At 29.5% G+C, this 21,999-nt stretch overlaps 1 protein-coding gene and 1 long non-coding RNA gene across 4 annotated transcripts in view; both read left to right on the top strand.

The window, feature by feature from the left end:
• Positions 1-21,999, top strand: part of LOC122519926 (tyrosine-protein kinase transmembrane receptor Ror) — a 375,163-nt gene that overhangs the window by 294,454 nt on the left and 58,710 nt on the right. The window lies entirely within an intron of this gene.
• LOC122519963 lies at positions 7,275-8,289 on the top strand. Its single transcript, XR_006304411.1, has 2 exons — positions 7,275-7,305; positions 7,886-8,289. It is a non-coding gene; the product is annotated as an uncharacterized LOC122519963 (long non-coding RNA).

Here is a 21,999-nt window from a genome sequence, read left to right as displayed (position 1 = left end):
CTTAATAAATTTTCCTTAAATTTTCCTTATATTTTCTATAAAATTATTATAAAATATTATTGAAAAAATAGAAAAAAAATTTATTAAGTTTACTTCATAATAATGAAAAAAAGAAATAAGAAAGCAAAGAAAAAGAACGAAAAGAAAAAGAAAAAAAGAAAGGTAAACATACTTGTTAGCGCTGTCAAGATAAAATGTAGGTATCGGCGACGTGAAAAACATACACACTGTAGCTACTGTAGCCACTACACTACTACAGCCAAAAGAATACGTTAATAATTTTTTTTTCTATTTTTTCAATAATATTTTATAATAATTTTATAGAAAATATAATTAAAGAAAAAATGCATTTGCATTATAGGCAGTGCGAATTTATTTTTGGCTTACGATATAAATTTTACTAAGGAAAATTTATTAAGAAAAAATTGAAAAGAAAGAAAATTTTAATATAAATTTTATTAAGGAAATTAGAAAGAATTATTGTTTTTTTTATTCAAGGTTCATTATTTTTGACAATAAATAAAGAAACAGCGTGCCATAAGCATCAAGATTCGATTTAAAAATGCCGCACTTATACGCCGATATATATAGATATACAGACGCTCGACACTCGACAGCCAAAACGAAAAATGCTTGCTACCGAAAGAAAAAATCTTATACAGAACGCTCAACCTAAACCATCGATGGCCAGGAAAAGAAATACTCGCTATCGTCTAAACAAATAGAAGGGGAGAAATATCGGTTTCTTCTTTCAGTCGCACTTGCATTCAAGATCGTTCGTTTGTGTTTAGTACACACGGACGCTAGCACGCACACTAGCCCGCTCGCGTGTAAAAGCCGACTGAGAGGAAGGACTTACTTCCTCACTCTTACAATTACTTTTACCACTCTTTCTCGCTTATTTTTGCAAATACGAAGATAAACCTTAGAACATTTTTTATGTATTTTTCAATTCTCTACAACTTTTGTTTGAAACTTTTTTCGATTAAATTCCTAGATTCTAAGATAAGGCTATTTTTCCCTTTTTTTCCCTTTTTTACCCTTTTTCTCAAAAATTTGTGATCCTATTGCAAAAAAATTAGCACCAATCGATTCAGCGTCGTCGACTTATCCTTAGATCAAAGAATCAAGATGGTAACTGAAAATCAGATTTTGACTTCTAATTGAGTAGACTATGATCTGCTAATCGCGCGCGCGCGTGTGTATGTGTGTGTGTATATTGCCGGTAAAAAAAAATATATTTTTCTCAACAAAAATGAATATCAGTTTGCTACAAAAACATTAAGTAAAAATATATTATTATATTAATAAGTGAATAGAAATATATTTTATCAATGTGCACTTTTGACAATCGCTAGTTATGAAATGGCAAAATTAATTTAAAAATAGCTATGGATTTTAAAAAAAATTCATTTAATTAATTGACACACACACACACACAGTTATGATTATCGTTTTTACTTATAATAAATTTCTTTAATATTATACGATTATACCTGAAAATATTTCTAATATAAAAAATAATATTTCATTAATAGTTTATCAAACTTGAAACTTTAACCACACTAATGCTCACACTTATCCTAAATGAATAGTTTATAGAATATAAAAAAAAGACAAAAAACAAGATGTGAAATATAAGATAATAAAAATAAAAATAGTATTATAACAAAAAAAATGGTAGAAAGGGTGAAGAATTTTCGGAAGATATAGTCGCCACATATTCAAAGGATACTTTACCGAAAGGCTTGAGGGGTAGCTTCCCTTCTTTTCTCCATCTCGCTCTTTATTTTTATTTTATCTTTATCTATCTATCTACCTATCTCTATCTTTCATTCATTCTTTCTTTCTCTAGTCTGTGTTCTTCAACTTCATTCTCTACTTTGTCTACCTTTCTCTCTTACTCTTTTCGATCGGTACTACGAAGCCTACACTATACCAGGTTCGTTATTTTATAATTGGCACTATCCGCCCCCTTTCATGAATTATTCTACGCTTCAATAAAGTCGTGGAATATCGACGAACTTCTACCCTCTCTTTCTAGTTCCTCATTCTCTCTCTCTCTCTCTCTCTCTCTCTCTTTCTCTTTCTCTTCCTGTCTCTTTCTTTCTTTTGTGATCGATGATACCTTTACAAAGGTAGGTCTCTTTTATACCATCTCTTCCACGATTTCGAGTTTTTGTTAATTATCATGACAAAAGGAAGCGTCGCTGCATTGCCCTCTCCCTTTTTCTCCCCCTCCCTCTCCCCCTCCCTCTCCCCTCCTCCTCCTTCTTCTCTTCGTCGTCGTCGTCGTCATCGTCGTCGTCGTCGTTACAGTCGGACGGAAATTTTATCGTCGGCTCGAACTTTTTTCTTTTTCTTTTTTATTTCCTTTTTCTTTTAACAAAATTTTGCAAAGGCAAACGAACAAGACTTAACAAAACGAATCTGTCTCTTTCACTCTCTCTTTTTCTTTCTCATTATTTTTCTCTTTCTCTTTCTTTTTTCTTTTTTTCTCTTTAATTTTTTTTCTCTTTGGACGCCTTTGATCTTTTCAACACAGTTGGACACGTGCGAATTTCTTGAGAATGTTCACATAGAGTAATATGGATATCATACGTGTATGATACTTATATTAAAATACATGCGTATTACGAGCAATGTATCGAAATATGTGTATGAAGAATGAAATAGGTATAGTTTCTTTTATTGTTCATTTAAGAACCTTTTCTATCTTCTTTTTTTCTTTTTAATTATACTAACAATAAATGATAATTTATTTAATGTACGAATGATACAATTTTATTCAACATTTTGTTATATTTGTTTGTTCTTTATGTCAAAATACTGAATTTCTGTGATACACAAAATTAATATCTTCATAAAGTCTCATAATATTCGTTATGTATCAATCTTTCAATTGGTGTAAATTTGTTTAGGTAATTATTATAGTAGCATAGGTAGAAAAAAATCGAAAAAAATTGATTCTATGTTTTATTTTATATTTACAATTATTTATGTTACAATATAAATCGTAAAATGAATGTTTTCAACTTCATAAAATATCTTATAAAATCAGTCTTATATATTTTTATCAATTATTACAAATTATTTAAAAATAAAAAATACAATCGTTTTAAATACTAACAACGATAACCAAATAATATGACATATATATATATGTTACCGCTAAAGTTTGAAAGCCGTTTATGTGCACATTATCTAGCGAATCTGCAGATTTACTGATTTGCTCCGTTAATGTGCGAAATCAAGAATTACGGGCATTTTACCAAATGTGCACATTAACGACTTCCGTATCGTTAAAGTATTCTTAAAGAAGATGTCCTTACTATAGAAATATCTTTACGTCAAGCAGCAATAAAAAAATCCCTTGGTACTGAGCAGGGTTTCAGAAAATGTGACTGCAAATTTAAATGTACCACAAATAGGTGTGATGGTCGTAACAACCAATTGTTATGTAATTCAAAGTGTCACCAATATTTAAGGGGGAAATACGTGTAGAGGCTTCAAAAAATTTAATTTTTTTTTTTTTATAAATCGCTTGTAAAATTATTTAAAAATATAGTCATAAAATTTCAAGTCAAAAATCCAAGTCGCTCAAAAGTTATAAACGATTAAGTGAGCGCCCGTCGTTCAAGTGTCGGAACGCGTGGCATATAATACGGAACGGTCGAGCTTTTTTCAAACGCGTTTTACTCGAAACGACTTTTTTCGAAATTGTGTATACTCTAGCTTACAAAGTTTTTAACCAATCATTTTGAAATTTGGAATATAGTTTCTTTATATAATTACGCTCTATTTGAACCTGAATCTTAAATGATATCTTTGTTTAAAGTATTTTTTTATAATGAAAAATATATGAAAAAATAGTAAAAAATCATGCTTTATGTTCTCACCCCTCTAAAAAATACAAATTTTCATTTTTTCTAGGGAAATGAGGTTCAAATAGAAGATACACATATAAAAAAAGTAATTTTTCTTTGTAATTGATTTTTGATAAAAATTGTGGCTTCCAAGATGTACACAAACTGCTCAGTTGGATGGAAACCTACAATTTGTGACAGCTGATATCTCCGCTATTTTTCGAGATAAATCTTTAAAAATTTCGGAAAATGTTCTTAAATATATGTGTAAAATGACCTTATAATATTAATAAATAACATAAATTTTTAATACGTTAAAAAAATTCATGAAAATCACAATGAAAACATCGTTTTACACGTATTTCCCCCCTTAAATTGCACTAGTAAATAAGCATAATTTTATTATATGATTTGCAAATTCATTTACTTAATTGTAATAATATTTTAAACCGTTTAATTTTTTCTATTATAGTTTTTTAATTGATTGATGATTGATTCTATCAACTAATTTTTTGATTGTTTGATTGTATTTACTTGATTCTTTAGATATCGAAAAATAAATTAATAATACTTTGTATTATTTTAAGCGTACAGAAACGTTGCTGTTGTTCCAGCAAAGATCTTATTTTCACATTAATGAGTGCCTAGTAGGTAATGTGCAGATTATCTAGGTAATTGAAATAATTTTTGTCACTTTAACAAATCATCCTAGTTAATCTGCACATTACCTAAATAATCTGTAGACTAACTGATTTCTGCACTTTATATTTCCTTACATTTATATTTAGCCACGCAAGCCTATAAAGTAAAGAACTAAGAGACAGATGAAGCACATGTGTTCATTTAAAATTTTTATTTATTTTATGATTAATCATTAATCTTCAAGAGTTCGTGCTCATACTTTAGATAATTCTATTCAGTTAAAATAAAGTAACTCAATTAAATGTAACAGAGAAATAGACTTTAATGTCATTTCTTGATTGCAGGTAAACAATTGTTGCAAGTAGTGTAAATATAATTTATAAAATAAATTTCAAATCTTTTATTGCAGATATACAATTAAGGTTATCTATTTTTGTATATATTACAATTAAATTGAAGAAGAAATAAATCACTAATTCTATTACAATATAAATCATAAAATCAATTATTGGACTTTTAAAACTTTCATAATTAAACGTACATTTATAATCAGTAATTACTATACGCGTATGATACTCCATAAATCCTCCTATGAAATCAGTCTTGTAATTTTTATCAATTATTACAAATTACATAATAATCGAAAAAAATAGCTTTAAATACTAACAATGATAAAAATTAATACGATACATATAAAAAGCATTATCTCTGTTGTCGTCATCATTTTTCTCCTCATCATCGTCGTATTAGAATCTGATGGAAATTTTAATGTCGGCTTGAATTCCTTTTTTTTTTAATGGAATTTTTCAAAGACCAACGAACAAGACGTAACAAAACGGATTTTTTCCTCTCTTTCTCTTTCTCTCTCTCTCTCTTTTTCTCTCTTTGGGTTCCTTTGATCCTTTTAACGCAGTCGGACGCGCGCGAATTTCTAACAAATTTTATTTTCATTATTATTCGTCCTGTCGCATTTCCCCCGCCCCGTTCCCTTATCCGCCAGTAGAATTTAAAAGAAAATAAAATATGGTATGATAAAAAAGAAAGAAAAAGGAAAAATAAAGAAAAGAGAAAAAAGAGACAAAGCAAGTGAGGGGGAGAGGAAAAGAATTTACTTTCTCTCACAGTTTGTAAATCCATCGATGTGAAAGCAATAATAACTCAGTCTATCTCTTCTGAAATAGAGGAAAGGATCGAATGCAAATCGTATTGACCGGTAAAATCATTCGTTCGTTTGTTCGTTCGTTCACTTGCTCTTGCTTGTTCGCTAGCTCGACATTCGAGACTTTAATGCAAACGTCAAGAGCAGACAGCGCGAGACAAAAAGGAAAAGTGTTCGCGTGCTCGAGCCCTTGCTTTTCTTTCTCTTTTCTTTTTCTCTTCTTCTCGTATCCTTACTCCTCATTCTACACCTACACCTACCTCCTTCTCTTTCTCTTTCTCTTTCTTCTCCTCTTGTTCAGGTTGGGGAAAGAAAAAGATGAAAGAATGAAGAAAAGAAAGTATCTTCAGATTTTTTTCCTATCCTAACCTACTCTACCCAACTCTCTACCCTTACTACTACCATCACCCTCTTCCCTTTTTATTTATAGAGATATGTGTGCATCAACAATGACCTTCCTCCTGTCATTCAAGGTACTACGAACCTCTTTGAAAATGATGAGGAAAAAATAAAAGGAAGAGAAGATTGTGAGAATACGTTGTATGGGGTGTTTAGATATTTAAGCATTTGTAGATTTTTATTTTTGGAAATATGTAGTTTCTCGAAATTATTTATTTGGGTAAATGTTATCTCATTTTTTATGACAAAATGTGAGAGTTTCGATTGCGGTTTATTCAGTGAAATATTTGTTAAAACAATTTCAAAGTTATCTCTTTCTTCGTTTCTTTTTTCTTTTGATACGAATCTACATTTATTTATTGGTAATGAAGAGCATACTCGAAAATCCGAAAGATACATATCTCACAAAATTAAAGATAAATTTATTAATATTTTAGATAAAAATTATCAATTTCTTTGAAACTTTCCATAAAAAAATTAAATAAAAACAATTAATTTGTTTATTATAAATAATTTCAATTAATGCGCTAGAATATTTTTTAAATGACTTGGAAAGTTTCAAATCAATAAAAATACAATTTCTGGGAGCTGGAAAAATAAATCAGTCTTGTTAAAAAAAAAAATAATCTACCAAAATCCAAAAGATACATATTTAAAAAGAATATGTTACCAATGACTGAAGTTTTCCTTTTAACAAAAAAAAGAAATTAAATAATTAATAATTTTTTCATTAAAAATAATTCGAATTATCAAGCAAAGTCCGTCCTTGAGATGACGTTGAAATCAATAAAGCCACAAATTTTAAGGGTGGAAAAAAAATAATCCTCATTGCATTTTCTCCATAATTTCCTATCGAATCCTACTACATTACCTCTCCCTTCTTTTCTGTTTCCTTTTTTTCGTATCATCCATGAGTAGCACACTCGAAAATCCAAAGGAGCGTTACGACGTTTGGTTGAATGCAATAATCGTGCTTTGCACATAGAGAAAAAGGAGAAAGAAGGGTGGCTAGGGTGGAGGGGGGAGGTACGGCACAGTTGTCTGCGTTCGTTCGGCCGTTTGACACATCAAAGAGAAGTTTTGTCACGCGCGTAAAGGTGGTAGAGGGTTTGGAAGAAAATAGTGCCGGGTGGGGGGCTTTAAGCAGTGGGGATGGCTAAGGGTAAAGTTGAAGGGATGAACGAGAGAGTATTTATTCCAAGGGAAGGAAAAAGACGAGTGAGTTTCTCTCCACAATGCGTGAGTAATGGCCATGACCATCGTCGTTTCCTGCACTACCATTTTCAAACATTTTCTTTTTTTTTCTTCTTCTTCTTTTTTTATCAACTGACGTTATGAGTGCATGTATACGTGTGCGTTTAAGCACTTACTTGATAATCCGCACGTGCGTGAAAACGTCAAAACGTATAATACGTCTCGACGAATGCGATTTCTCTTTGATTCTTTTCTTTTTTTTTTATTTTTATATGTATGTGCGTGTACATGTAAAAAATTCAGTAATTTAATTATTTAAATTCACTTTTGTATAATATTGTTTTCATTTGTTAATTATTTATTTGACAAAATTTCTGGAAATTGTTAAAAAATGTTTTTCCAAGAAAAGTAAGAGTTTAAATCCTTTATATATATATTATATTTATTTGTCAGTGGGTTTAAGTAATATAATGGTACCAATAATATTAAAATTTACATTTATATGTGTATCATACGTGTCATATGTGTATGATATCTATCAATTCGTATATTAGAAATTATCTATCGTAATACGAGTACTGTTACGTAAAAACGTAACAGAAAGTATAGATCTGCTTATTTATAGAGTTGCATATTTATCGAGACCGTTTGAGTCTTGAGACATCGTACCTGAAGATGTAGAGGGAATATCACAGCACATTCCTGGAAGTCATAAAACTAGCAAACAAACAGATCAAATAACCAAGGTATAACTTTCTATTGCTATATAATTTCCACTACCACATCTACGGAAAACATCAATCTTCTGCATCGATAGATTATGGAGGTGGACTTACCTGCTCTATTGGACAGTCAACTTAGAGAAGGGATATAACAACATCAAGCAGCACATCATCAGAACATTAACTCAACAATCATCAGATCTGCAGAACGAATCACAGCAGCAATCAATATCATAGCAACATACAATGGCATTTAACGATAAATAAAGAACAAAAGAAACGATCAAGGCAACGGTAGTTCAACAAATATAAAGAATGAAATAAAGTTTTGTTTATTCTTCATTTAATAACATCTTCTATTTTTCTTTTTTGAATCATACTATATTCAAAAGATTTTTCTTTCGTCTATTTTTTTCGTTTTAATTTTGTTGAACTTTTAAATTAATAAAGAACCGAACGAAAGAATATTTGTAAATTTATTTATTCTGATAAATCTAACAAATTATTGTTAGATTATTAGTAACAATTGTTTATCTTGATAAATCTAACAACGCAAAAGCCAATTTCAAATTAAATTAGCTTTGTCAAAAGTTATACCTTGAATCATTTTTGTTGCAATTATCACAAAAGCCAGTTCTGAAAATGTATTTTAAGCAAAAAGAGAAAAGAGAAAAAATGCGTTTGAAGTTTCGATAATAGGTGAAAGGATGCTTGTATGCATGCATACTTTTGAACATTTATAAATTCTACAAATTGTTCAGACATTTCAATTATTCTGCAGCAGAAATACTCTGCGAAGAGAGAAAAAAGAATAAATCTTTTAGACGCGATAAATCGGAAAATCCATTCAATCATAATCGTTGGTCAAACGAACCGTTGCATTCCTCTTGAACAAAGAATTGAAAAAGAATGAGAAAAAAGTAAAAAAGAATAGAAGTCCATTAAAGTGTGAATATAGTAGAATGAGCATACGGATTATCCTTTAATTAATTAATTTACATGTGCTTTCAATCCTTTCTTCTTTTTCTGGTTTTTTTTTATTTATCATATCAATAATAATCCTTTAAATGTTTTAAACTGGTTTCACATAGAAATACGCATATTGAATATCTAAGGTACATCTGTATCACGAGTAATGTATCGAAATATACGTAGGAATGTAAGGAAATATACAAATTCTAAATAATAAGAATACCGTTTAGAAATATATATATTTTTAAAAATATCATTTTAAAATATCGAAATTATGTATTTAGAAATATATTAAAATATAAGAAATGTATATTATTCCCGACATATAAATTGCATATCTATTTAACACTTTGCCGTCCGGCGACACCACAGTGGTGTTGTGAGCATAGTATCGCTCGGGGTCGGAGACAACACTTAAGTGTCTTTAGCTTTCTGCTGGTGTTCGAAACGATCGCATTTTATTTTCATATTTAAAAAAATTCATGAGAAAACGTCGAAATTTTGACCATCATATCGGGCTATTACTTCCAAGAACGGCCGATCGTAAGCGAAGTAATCCGAAGTATAAGCGCTGCCGGCGCCAAGCGAAGAAATTTTTTCGAAACGCCCGGACGTCAAAGTGTTAATATATAAATGCACTTAAAAAAAATATATATAATATTATTAAACATTCTTGTGTATATTGTATTATATAATACAATTTAATTTAATGATTTGTTTATTAATTTTATTAAAAAAGTACTTAAAGATATTAAAATTCCTGTGATACACGAAATCAGTATAATCTTACAGTATCTCATAATACTCATAATATATCAATCTTTAAATTAATATACGTATATTCCTATAATTATAACAATAGCATAAGTAAACAAAATAAAGGAAAATTAATTTAATTATATATTTTATATTACAATTATATATTACAATTATAATTTAATAAAATCAATATTCTCAATTCAATAACTATCATGCATTTATGATACCTCCTATGCTTATTTTCATATAAAACTAATATTATATTTTATATCAATTAAATGATTAAATAATTAAAGTAAAAAAAAAATTGATGATAAAATACTAACAATAACAAACAATAAAATATGACACGTATATACAGTTAACCTAATCGAGATAAAAAAAGTGGTAATTAAATAGAAATTAATTAACTATTAGCAACTTCTCCTTGTTCAAGTGTAAAAAACTTTAGGAATCGTTCGAGGTACTAGAAAGGGATCGTTAACGTGATTCCAACCTTTTCAAGGGATGCGTACATACACAGACACGTGCGCGCACACACATATATATATACTTACATATACATAAAAGGGTACTATACTTGACTACACCATTCTGAAGTATCGAAACAGGCGAATTGTTTCACGGCTCGACGGCTAGACGCTCTTTGTCCTTATTAAAGTGCCACCTGCTAATTAACGTGGAATTCGGATCTCTTTCACGAAGAGAGAATGCCAGAGGTGTGTGTAGCATCGTGGTTACGAAACTCTTACTTTTCCTTTTTTTTATTTTTCTTTCATTCTATCGTTCAAGAAAATCATGATCGATTTTGAAATTAGTTCGACTCTTCCTATGTACCTGAAACAACAGGGATATAATTTTATATTAACTTAGTACCGAATTTTTTATTTCAATAATAATAAGAAAACTTTTATTTTTCTCTTTTTATTATTATTTATTCTCTTTTTAAAATTATTTCTTTTATAATTTCTTTTTCGATGTTTTAATACCAACTCTGATATTACTTAACATTTATATAGGTTGCAGTAAATATAAATTTGATTAAAATTATAATCATATTACATGGTTGGAAAATATTAATATTTTTATAAAAAAAATTGTTAAATAAAATTTATTAAAATTATTTATAAATAAATGTTTATTACAAATTGGGTAATTTATTATTTAAAAAGTAAAGATAAAAATGATTTTAGTTTGATATTTGTAGGATAATAATTAGTTTCAAAAAATCTTTCAATTAACATAGTGACCTTTTTATTTCGTGGTCATTGAAATACATACATACTTACATAAATTTATGTAAATTAAATATCATTTTCTTTTATAAAGCAAAAACATTGCCATAATTAGCAAACTAGTAAAATATTTCTAAAGTCTAAAATAGATAAGGTATCAAACATTGAAAGAAAAATGAAATGAAATATGTGTATAACGTAAACGAGAAAGTAATCGTAGGTATATAAATTAAACACATAGATGTACATATATGCGTGTATATACGTTTAGTTAAATAAGTATAAAAGTTTGTCTTTTCCACTTGAACGATTTTACGCGTTCGAATAAAACAGATAGATATACTTATCGAATTTTTTAAACTACATATTTATATGAAATATAATAAAAACTGTTCACCACTCTTTCTTTCTCTCTCTCTCTCTCTCCTCTCTCTCTCTCTCTCTCTCTCTCTCTCTCTCTCTCTCTCTCTCTAGTATCTTATTGTTTATCACCCATGTACGTGAATAAGGAATTTGTAGAAACGTGTATGAAATAATGAGAATCGATTCTTTCTCTATAATCTTTATTTTCTTCTTTTATTTATTTTTTGTATTACTTGGTTACAAATCTCAAATAACCATAATTAGTTATTTATCAGATTTTGTTTAAACAGTATTAGAAATATTATTAATATATTTTTCAACTTAATTGTTAATATTACCATTATGAAACTTATTAAATTAAATCAACTATATATTTTGTAGTATTTAATAATATTAATATATATATATATTATTAATAATAATAAGTAATATTTTATTTTCTATATAATATAATCAATAGATAAATATTTATTTTAAATAATAATACCTATTGGCTCATCCTATATATCGTATAATTGAATACAAATAAATCAAATTATAATCTTTCGAAAGGAATACGAGTAAGAAATTGATATCGTACTTAACAGAAAAAAAAGTAAAGAAAAAAAGAAATAGAAATAGAAAGATAAAAAAAGAGAAATAGAGAGAGAAAGGGAAAAGGTAAAACTCGTTGAACCGAATACGCACGCGATATTCTAGCGACACGCAATGCAAAGCATAGGTTATCTAAAGATAGTTATATGATTTCTCTTTCTCCCTCTCTCTCTCTCTTTCTCTCATTTATTGTGGTCGTTCGAGTCAACTCGATCAAGGGATGCCGGTGGTGACTCTCGGAAAGGGCGGGAGAGGCTAGGTAGGGCTGGAGGGTGTGCGAGGGTGGTGCTGTCGCATTCGCTTGAATAATGCGCCAATATTGTTGGTAGATAAGGAAAGGCGTCGCATTTATTTCCCTCTCTCATTCTCACTCTCTCACTCTCACTTAAAACTCCTCCTGTCAAGGGACAAGGGTCCTAGGTACCACCAGAGTTCACCTTTTGCTCCCGAGCGTAAAATATATTTCACTCGATTGGCGACATCGCGGTCGACATCGTTGTGTTGCATCGATATATATATATATATACTATACAGATATAAATATGTATGTATGTATATATATATGTATATACAGGGTGTCCCAGGTTTTAATGTTGAAACCTTATTAATATATTTTATGACGCTAAATAAGACTAAAATTTTTATGTAAATATAGGTTTATTAAAAAATAATAAGAAAAATATATTGTGGAATACAAGTAATATTGATAATAACCGATTCGCTGTTACTACGAGCATTATTAGCTCCAATAGATCAATAATTACAATAATGTATTGTCAAAAATGTAGACATTTTGAATTGAAGTATTAATTAAGTCTGAAAGTGACGATATCAAAATAAATATACATTTATCTATTCGAGTTCAATATTAATAGTAACAGCATTATTATTATTACTTTTATTCCATATTTATTTTTTTTTCCATATTATATTTTGATACGCGTGGATTGGTCATACAAGCTCTACGTGATTTATGTTTACATAACATTTTTTTCTTATTTAATGTCATAGAATATATTGAACAAAGTTTCAATATTAAAACCTTGGACACCCTGTATATATATATATAGTTACTTATATATATGTGTAAAGGCGACAATGACAATGCGAACCTAAGTGGCGAAAACCACGCAATAAGAGAGTAGAGTGAACGAGCGTGCTCCTTATCATACTACTCGACCATAAATTCATGAAACTTTTAGATGTCTTATATTAGTCATCGACCGATACGATCAATCGATTTTTATAATAAGAACAATTTCCTTAGTTTATTTGTTAAAAACATTCAAACCTTGTCTTAATTTACCTAAAAAATATGAAAAAAAAAAAACCAAGATAGAAATACATTTAGATTATATTGATTTTTCTTCTTTATGATTTGAAGTAGAAAATAGTTACGATTGTCATGATATAGATTTCGTTTTTTTTTTTGAAACATTTAATAGAAAGGGGACAAATATTTTATAACTGTTACGGATACACAAAGGTGGGTATCCATTTGTTGCAAATGCTCGTATGTATCGATGTGAAAAAGTAAGCGTCGAAGCATTGGATAGAAAAATTTTATGCGAAAATACGTCGAATTCTGATCGATCATTTGACGATATTGTTGCACAAAATAAAAGAGAGATATGCTATACATAGATACGCAATTTTATGGTATCTTCGTATCATATTTTGAAACACGAGGATTGGTCATTCAAGTTCATATCCAACGATGATTCGATGTTAGCATGTAAATTAAACAAAACTCTGATACGACGAATAATCATACACAATGACGATATGTGACAATTATACATAACGATTATTCGTAATAATGATACATAATGAGCATATACAATAAATATGTAACCATTATACAACAATCACCGAAATCTTCTTATATGTTTCTACATACAGAATGAACTACGATTCGTGATAATTAGAAATTATTTTGTTATTAACAGTTTAATCGAAAATATTTTGATCAGGTATTGCATGGTTTCAAGAAAGCTTCAACATGTATATAGTAAATTACTTATCATAATTTTTCAAGGTCAACTTACATATTTTTGGCAAATAAACCTGTATAATTTTATTACACTTATCTGTTAGAGGATTTCAAGACGATTTCGGTAAATACCATAACTTAACATCTATCATTTTTTGTTTTTCATCTAATTCGAGAAAAAATTAATGGAGTTATCGTCTGAACGGAAAGTAGAATAAAATCGGATCCATGTTTATTTATAAAAATTTATATTTAAGAATTTAATTCGAGATTTGCCATTCGACTGAAAATGAACCGTGATAAAGTATTTTTCCATGTGTTATTTCATTACTTTGACCTCAAGAAAATCGCAGTTAAAGCACCTCGCTTATTATTTTGATAATCCTAAGGGAAGAAAATTATGAGTAGATTCTACTGATCCCTCCACTTCAATCTACAAGTGTTTGTGGAGGAATATCCACGGCTATAAGACCTTGATATACGTTTGGTGGGATCAGGAATAGTGTGGTGTATTACGAATTCTTAGGTCTGAATCAAACTGTCATAGTGGATCGCTACCAACGTCAATTAAACCGCAATTGAGTGACAAATGAATATAAAAACAAGATCATTCGTGGCCAGCAATCAAGGCAAAATTATTCTTTTGCACGACAACGCTCGAACGCGTGTTCTGAAAATCGTGATAAATACGTTTATAGAACTCGAGTGAGAAGTCTTCCTACATTCAGCGTACTCTCCAAACTTCGCACCGTTTAATTATCATCTTTTCAGATCAATACAATACACGTTAACAGACACAAACTTTTTCAATCACGAAAAATTCCAAAAAATGGGTGGATTAATAGATTGTTTCGAAAGACACCGCATTCTATCGTCGTGAGATTGCTCAATTGTCAGATAGATGGACAAAAGTAATAGAAAACGAAAAAAATATTTTGATTAAGATATTGGATTAATCGACCCGTCGAAACTGACCAATTTTGAAGACGAAGAAACGGTAGGAATTCAGTTTAACACCTTTACTTTTTCTTGTACCTTATTTCTTTTTTTTTTCTTTTTTCTCCAAGAAGAAAGCACAGTTAAGTGCAAGAAGAGACATGATAAGAGGAAGAAGAAGAAAAGGAGAGTATTATATACACACCTTCCTTCCCTTTTCCTTGATTCAGAGGTAAAAGAAGAAAGAGATTGTGCCATATTTCAGAGACACGTCCCACGTTAATGCAGCAATTTCGTAGATAGCGAATTTTACCGTCCCTTCTGTTAATTGCCAGTAAAAGCAAATGGAGAAGATACTACTACTACTACTACTACGACGACAAAGATGGCCGCGTTGTTAGGAAACCGATGAGAAAAGTGAATACATTTTCAACGCTGCCATCTTTGTTAATCGTAATCGTTAATGGTACTGTAACTTATAATTATTATTAAATGACATTAAACGTTTATTCATCTCGTACGAGTGTTCTCATTCAAAAACTAAACTACTTCAATTTCTAACAACGAATCTTACTTAATTGTCTTCTTCGGGAATGATTTAGAAAGTGTCTTATAAAATTGTTCAACTATGCGAAAAGTTTTCATGAAGAAATTACAGTTGGAATTTAATTGTTATTTCTTTTTTTTTTAAACGCTATGAACGCATATATGCGTCTTCATACAACCATTCAATTTAGGCTATGAATGCATATGTGGGATCTCACACAACCATTCAATTTAGCATATGTGGGATTCAATTTTCCTTTTGCAATGAAAATTCAGTCCGCTCAACTTGCGCCCTTTCGTAAAAAATACGCAGCCGACGGCGTGCTTCTTCGTAAAGAATGGGCAGTCCATAGCGCACGCTTAACGTCGAACAACGCAGCGCTCAAAGAGAAATATATAATACATTAAATAAGAACTATTATTTATTATATAATAAGAAAAAGAAACAAAAATAAAATGTGCAATAAAACAAATTCCAAATGTTTGGATGTATTATAATAAAATAATTGGAGCACACGAATATTTTAAGTTATTAATTAAAAATAAAAATATTTGTTTATATTTAATAATACAAAAAATAATACATATTTCAAATACTTGTGTTAGATACATAAGACGTTGAAAACTAGAATGGAGAAACTCACAAGATGTGATTTTGAGATAAATACTTTAGAAAATAATACAAATTTTTGTGAATTTGCTTTAAACCAGTTTTGAAAACGAGTCCTTACATTTTTGTCTTTGTAGGATCAATAAGAGACAGATTTTAAAAATTATTACGAAATATTAGGTTTTTTAGGAAAAAATAAGAAAATATGAAATAATCCATTATGATTCTCAACGTCTCACATACATATTAAATTAATCCATAAAATTAGATAATAAAATAAACTAGAATGGTAGAGTAAATCTAATGATAGAATCGAGTAATCCGAGGTGCTTTAAAGGCGTCGTATATGTTTACATATATCAGTGACATTTGATCTCGAGTAAAATTTCCCTCCAACCAACCTATCCCCCCCTCCCCCCGCCGCCCCTCACCATCGTTGGAAGTCATTCTTCTACTTTCCTCAACCCTCTTTCTTCCTTTATCTTTTTATTCTATTTCTGTTTTTTTTTTCTGATATCACACAGTAACAACTGTTCGCTTGCATACCAAAATGCAAGTACGGGGACTTTGACACGCGCATAAATTCAGAAGGACGTCCTGGAGCATTGTGAGCCTTGTCAGAAGGTTCCTCTCGTGCCTTCTTTAGAAATGCCATTTCTCTGCGTCACGTGCTTCTCGTTTCTCGATCTTTCCTTTTTTACCTTCTCTCCAACTGTTGTATATATCTCTATGTGCGTATCAGTGTAGAAAAAAGAAAAAGAGAGAGTGCTAGGAACTCGTGCTGGTTCGTTAAAAGAACGAAGACGATATACAAATGGAAGATGAATAGATGGATAGATGGATGGATGGATAGATGGATGGATGGATGGATGGATGGATGGATGGATAGATGGATGGATGGATGGATGGATGGAAGGATAGATGAGTGGGTGGGTGAGGATAAAGGAAAAGAAATACGCACTAAAAGATCTAAATCTTTTTTTTTGTATATATTTTTTAACTGACACGTTTCTCTTAATAGGAATGATTTTATATTATTTATACTTATGAAATTTTATTTGTGTCCTAATTAAATATTATCGTTTAGCATAAATATATAGGATGAACACGTTAAGGCCTTACATACATACATCTAGCAGCGCCAAAAATGCGCTAAAAGAAAAAAATTTTTTAGTAGGGATAACAATAGAAATTATTAAAAATAAATAGTACACATTGATTATTGGTATTTAAACTTTATAAAAAATTTTATTTCACTTTATTTTTACAAAAATTATTATATAAAAAATCACGTGATCCACAACATTATGAAAAAAAAGTAGCTCCACGGTCGGCATCATATCTTCAGTAAATGTTGATCGATGTACAAAATTTAAAAAAATTCTTCTAAAATAATATTGTAGTTATAGTTTGTCGAGCTGAAATTTTGCATTTCGGAAAATTTAGCAATTTATGATAGTTTAAACAAAAGTATGTGTTTTACGTCATAAATTTTATACTTTAATTATTTTTATAAAATTTTTAAATCAAAATATCAAAAATCCGGCTCAACATACTACTATAGAGAAAACGATTTCAAATATTTAAAACAAAATCGCATCAAAAAATATTTAAAACTGTACGAGTTATCATGTAGACCTTGGCGGAAAAAGTAGTTTCGAAAAAAACGCGGTTAAAGTTTTAACTGTTTGAAATAAAAGACAGCTATCTGCGCGCACCAAACTCTCGTCGGCAGTCACATTTTCTACCATAACTTTGGATCTATGGGGATTTTGTGCAATCGACTTTCACAGAAATAAACCTAAAACTATAGAGAACAAGAATCTGTTAAATAAAAAAAATCGATTTTTTGAAAATTCTGTACGTATGTAAGGTCTTAACCTTATAATATCCAAATTGATTTTTTTTTTTAATGGAATATGGTTCAAAAAGACGTTTATAGTGATTGTATTTAATTTTTATACAATCCTTTTTTTACTGGTTTTTTCAAGATCATATTTTGTTTTTTATTGATAAATGTACTGAACTAAAAATGAATTTACTGTAGATGATATTTGAAAATATGTACTATTTATTTTTTAAATATTTATCATTAATTAATAACAATATTTTAATTGAATTAATAAACTTTATAATTTAGCATATATAACTAGTATGATATTACACTTACTAATTTCTTTGTTTCCCACAAAATACGTGGGAAATTTTTACCGACAGTTGGATCGTTTTACGATGTCATGGATGGATGGGTGAAGAGAATGTGGGTAAAAAGAAGAAGAAAAAGAAACATTAATGATCTGTGAAATTCTCTTTTGAGAATAAGAAAATGATTTGTGAATTTTTAATACTATCTAATTTTACAAATTTATTTTATTTAAATATTAATTGGTAGTTAAAGTGCATAATTTGTGTTTGTAATTAATAAAAAAACATATTATTTGCATGACAAATAATTTGCTTATTTTATAAAGCTATCAAATTAAAAATAATTTAACTTAAAAATAATTTGCAAATTTTCAGGCAATAAAATTTTCCAAATTTATTATAATAAAATATTAATATTTAATTAAAAAACATAATTAATAATTAATTAGCTTAAGTAGCTTTTTGATGAAACTAACGACCACATTTTGTTCCTCATAAATATAATTTTGCACAATTTTCTTACTAACAAATTTCATAAATTTATTTTAACATAATAATAATTTATAAATTAATAATTATAAATGTAATCTTTCTCTCATACAACAAAGGTCGTTATATTTTTTTCTCATAAAAATAATATCCTACGAAAGTTTTACATCGTTCAAATTTCATTTCAACAATAATCACAAATATTATATATCGTGTGTTTCAAAGTACTATATAAAATTAATATATATATAATAAGCACATTGAAATTTCTTTGTTCGGATATAATAAATGAGAAATACCAACGGACAGTTGGATCGTTTTACGACATTCTCCTGTCAAAGAGAAGAAATTAATTTATTTTCACGTAGACGTTCTGCGGGTAGTTAAGCGGCGTATCGTCACAATGGACGTAACTTCGACGATATTTCATTGGACACAAAGGAAAAGTCGAGGTCTTTTTATTCCCTTATTCGCATTCGCAGGACCATACGCATATGTGAGAACGTACATACGTATTGTGAATATTGTTGAAGAGCGCAGGCGTAATGCGCTTTGCGTTCTAAGGTATAACGACGAAGGGTCCAAGAGGAAAAGGGTGACAAAAAAAAGGGAAAAAACCGAGACAGAATAGGGGGCGAGAAGGGGGGAGAGAGAGTTCATTCTCGTATATTATGCCGAAAAGGGGGGCGGGACGGAACGGGGGAGAAGGAGTAGAGCAAACATGATACAGTTGTCTCGATCTCATTTCAATTTTACTTCTCACGTTTATATCAGGTTGCGTCAATACATAATGTCGGATTTTTCCATAAAATATCGTTTCGGTTGTTATTTTTATTTTCTTTTTTTTTTAAATGAAATGCATGAAACTTAAAATTCTAATGTGCAATTTATAAAAAAAGAGTTCATTATTTGTGAATATATTTTGTGGTATTTGTTTAGGCTTGAAGATGAACAACGTGAAGGTAACTTTCGTGCTTTATTCTTTTTGTTTTTTTTGTAATTAATTTTGTTAATTATGAAATTCGTTTGATGAAAAAAAATATAAACATGCCAAATGGTTATTTCTGGATTTTCGTTTGCAGATAAAGATAATAAATATTAGATTAATGGGTATTATGAAGTTACCTATGAAATGGTAATAAATTATAGAACACAATTGACACTATATAATTTTAAAAGATATTTTTATATTAACCAAATTATAATATTAATCCAATAAAATCTCTTGCTTCATATTTATCGAATTGATATTTTCTATAATATTTTATGAATTTATTTATTTTTTTATTTTCTTTCAAAAAATTATGCAAATCATTCAATTAGGTATTAATTAATGATTTTTTTGAGAGAGAGAATTATGTACATTGAGAATTGGCTAATTGAGAAGTAGAAACTCCACTTGCATACCACTTACTTGTTTCTATATATAAAAGTTTTACAAAGGTGGGGATCGTCTCGTCGTTGCAAGCTCTTTGCATGCTCGACATGCAAATATACACATACGTATGTTAAACTTACAATCACATAGCAACATCATACTACTCTGAGCACTACATCCTACTCCAACTCGTTTTCTTCTTCGCCTCGATGAGCTTTTTCGCGGGTTTACGAACGCGAGACACACAACTGCCGTCCTTTTTCCTCAGACCAGAAATAGAAACTCGAATATGCGAAATATTCCGAAGGGTATAAGGTTCTACCACCCAGTTCTACAGACTATCTACGTTACAGTCAATATTTCGCGTCTCGATTTTTCCTGCTTTGTTTCCAGGATATTGCATCCTTTCATTCTTTCTTTTATCGCAACTTCAATATCGCGTTTCATAGAAATTTCCTTCTTTTTCTTTTTCACCAATAGAAAAATTCGTATACCATAGGAATTTTAAATCTTACAAGTTTTGTAATTAATAATTGTATTATTGTAAAAAGTGAGTGTGGGTATTACTGCAGATAAAAATCTACGAATGTCGTCAAAAGTTTATTTTAAATAATTAATGAAAGACGTCGACTTTTTGCTTCTCATGTGTTCCCGTCGAGAGAAACGGTCTCTTTTATCCTACAATAAATTCTCACACACTCATACTCATATCTCCTCAATGCGACAAATAAAGAATAACATTTCCTTAGCGGTACTTGTGAGGAAATCGTCTATCAAATTTTTAAAAATATCAATACACATACTTCTAATACTAACTACTCTTCGTTATTTACGTCTTAAATTTCTTTTCGTTTATACGAGACAGAGAGAAAACACTGCCTCTCTGTTCGCTCTCGAATTTTCTCTCCAATTTCGTAGATATAATATGATATATTATTAATATTATAATACTAACTACTACTTATACTATATTATAGTAATTATACTATGTCTATTTTACCAACATAAATAGGTTGATGTTTTCTAGCATTTCCCAGATATTTTTTTTACAATATTTAAAAACAATTTTCAAACCATTGAATTTTACTTATATTTCTTAAAAGTTATAAGATAATCCAATACCCCATTGAATGAGTATTCTCATTAGTAACCAATGAATAATCCCAATTAAAAATCGAAACATTAACACATTAAAAGCATACATTTATATTAATGAAAAACTTTAACCAGAACAATCTATGATTTTCTAAATGCAAAACAATGTAATTGCTTGTTATTCACAGCATGAAAGTTAAATAACTAGACAAATGTTAAAAATATTACACATACTACATAAACTTTAATAAGAATATTATTTTTGTTGAAATAATAAACAGAATCTCCCTACAATTTTTAATTATGAATACAATTTCTGATTCGTCCTTATATTTTTGTTCTTTACCTAAAAAGAACGGAAAAACAAAACAAAAAAAAAACAAGAAGAATACATGGTCACGGAAACTATACTAGCAACAAAATCAAGTTCCCTCTTTTATTATTCTATATGAATGTACGTATGTATGTATATACATGTACAAAGAATATATTTGTATGTATTTCCCAAAGGAACATCAGGAATAGGCACGAATTCTGGTTTGCATCTACCTACAGAAGCTTTTTCTTCCTTTCTACGGCGTGTCGCGAAATTAAATTTCTAAAAGAGCGACCTGGCCTTGCTTGCCACCGCATAGTACTCACTCAAGAGAGTGGTAAAAAGATAAAAATAAAAATAAAAATAAAGAGAAAGAGAGAGAGAGAAAGTACAAGAGTAGACATCATGCGCGTTCTGCGTGAAATTATTTGGGTAGCGTCAACACGAAATGAAACTTTAATGCGAATAGCATAGCACGAACGAAAGGGTAAAGAAGTTGGAGTAGAACATTTTGCAAGCTGGCAAACGATCCTGTCTCTCTCTCTCTCTCTCTCTCTCTCTCTTTCTCTCAATTTTCCCTAACACT

This window comes from Polistes fuscatus, unplaced genomic scaffold (genome assembly GCF_010416935.1).
Source record: "Polistes fuscatus isolate 324 unplaced genomic scaffold, CU_Pfus_HIC Scaffold1, whole genome shotgun sequence".
In the NCBI taxonomy this organism is placed as follows: domain Eukaryota; kingdom Metazoa; phylum Arthropoda; class Insecta; order Hymenoptera; family Vespidae; genus Polistes; species Polistes fuscatus.
The sequence above is the reverse complement of the archived record's forward strand: the minus strand, read 5'-3'. Positions and strand labels throughout refer to the sequence as shown.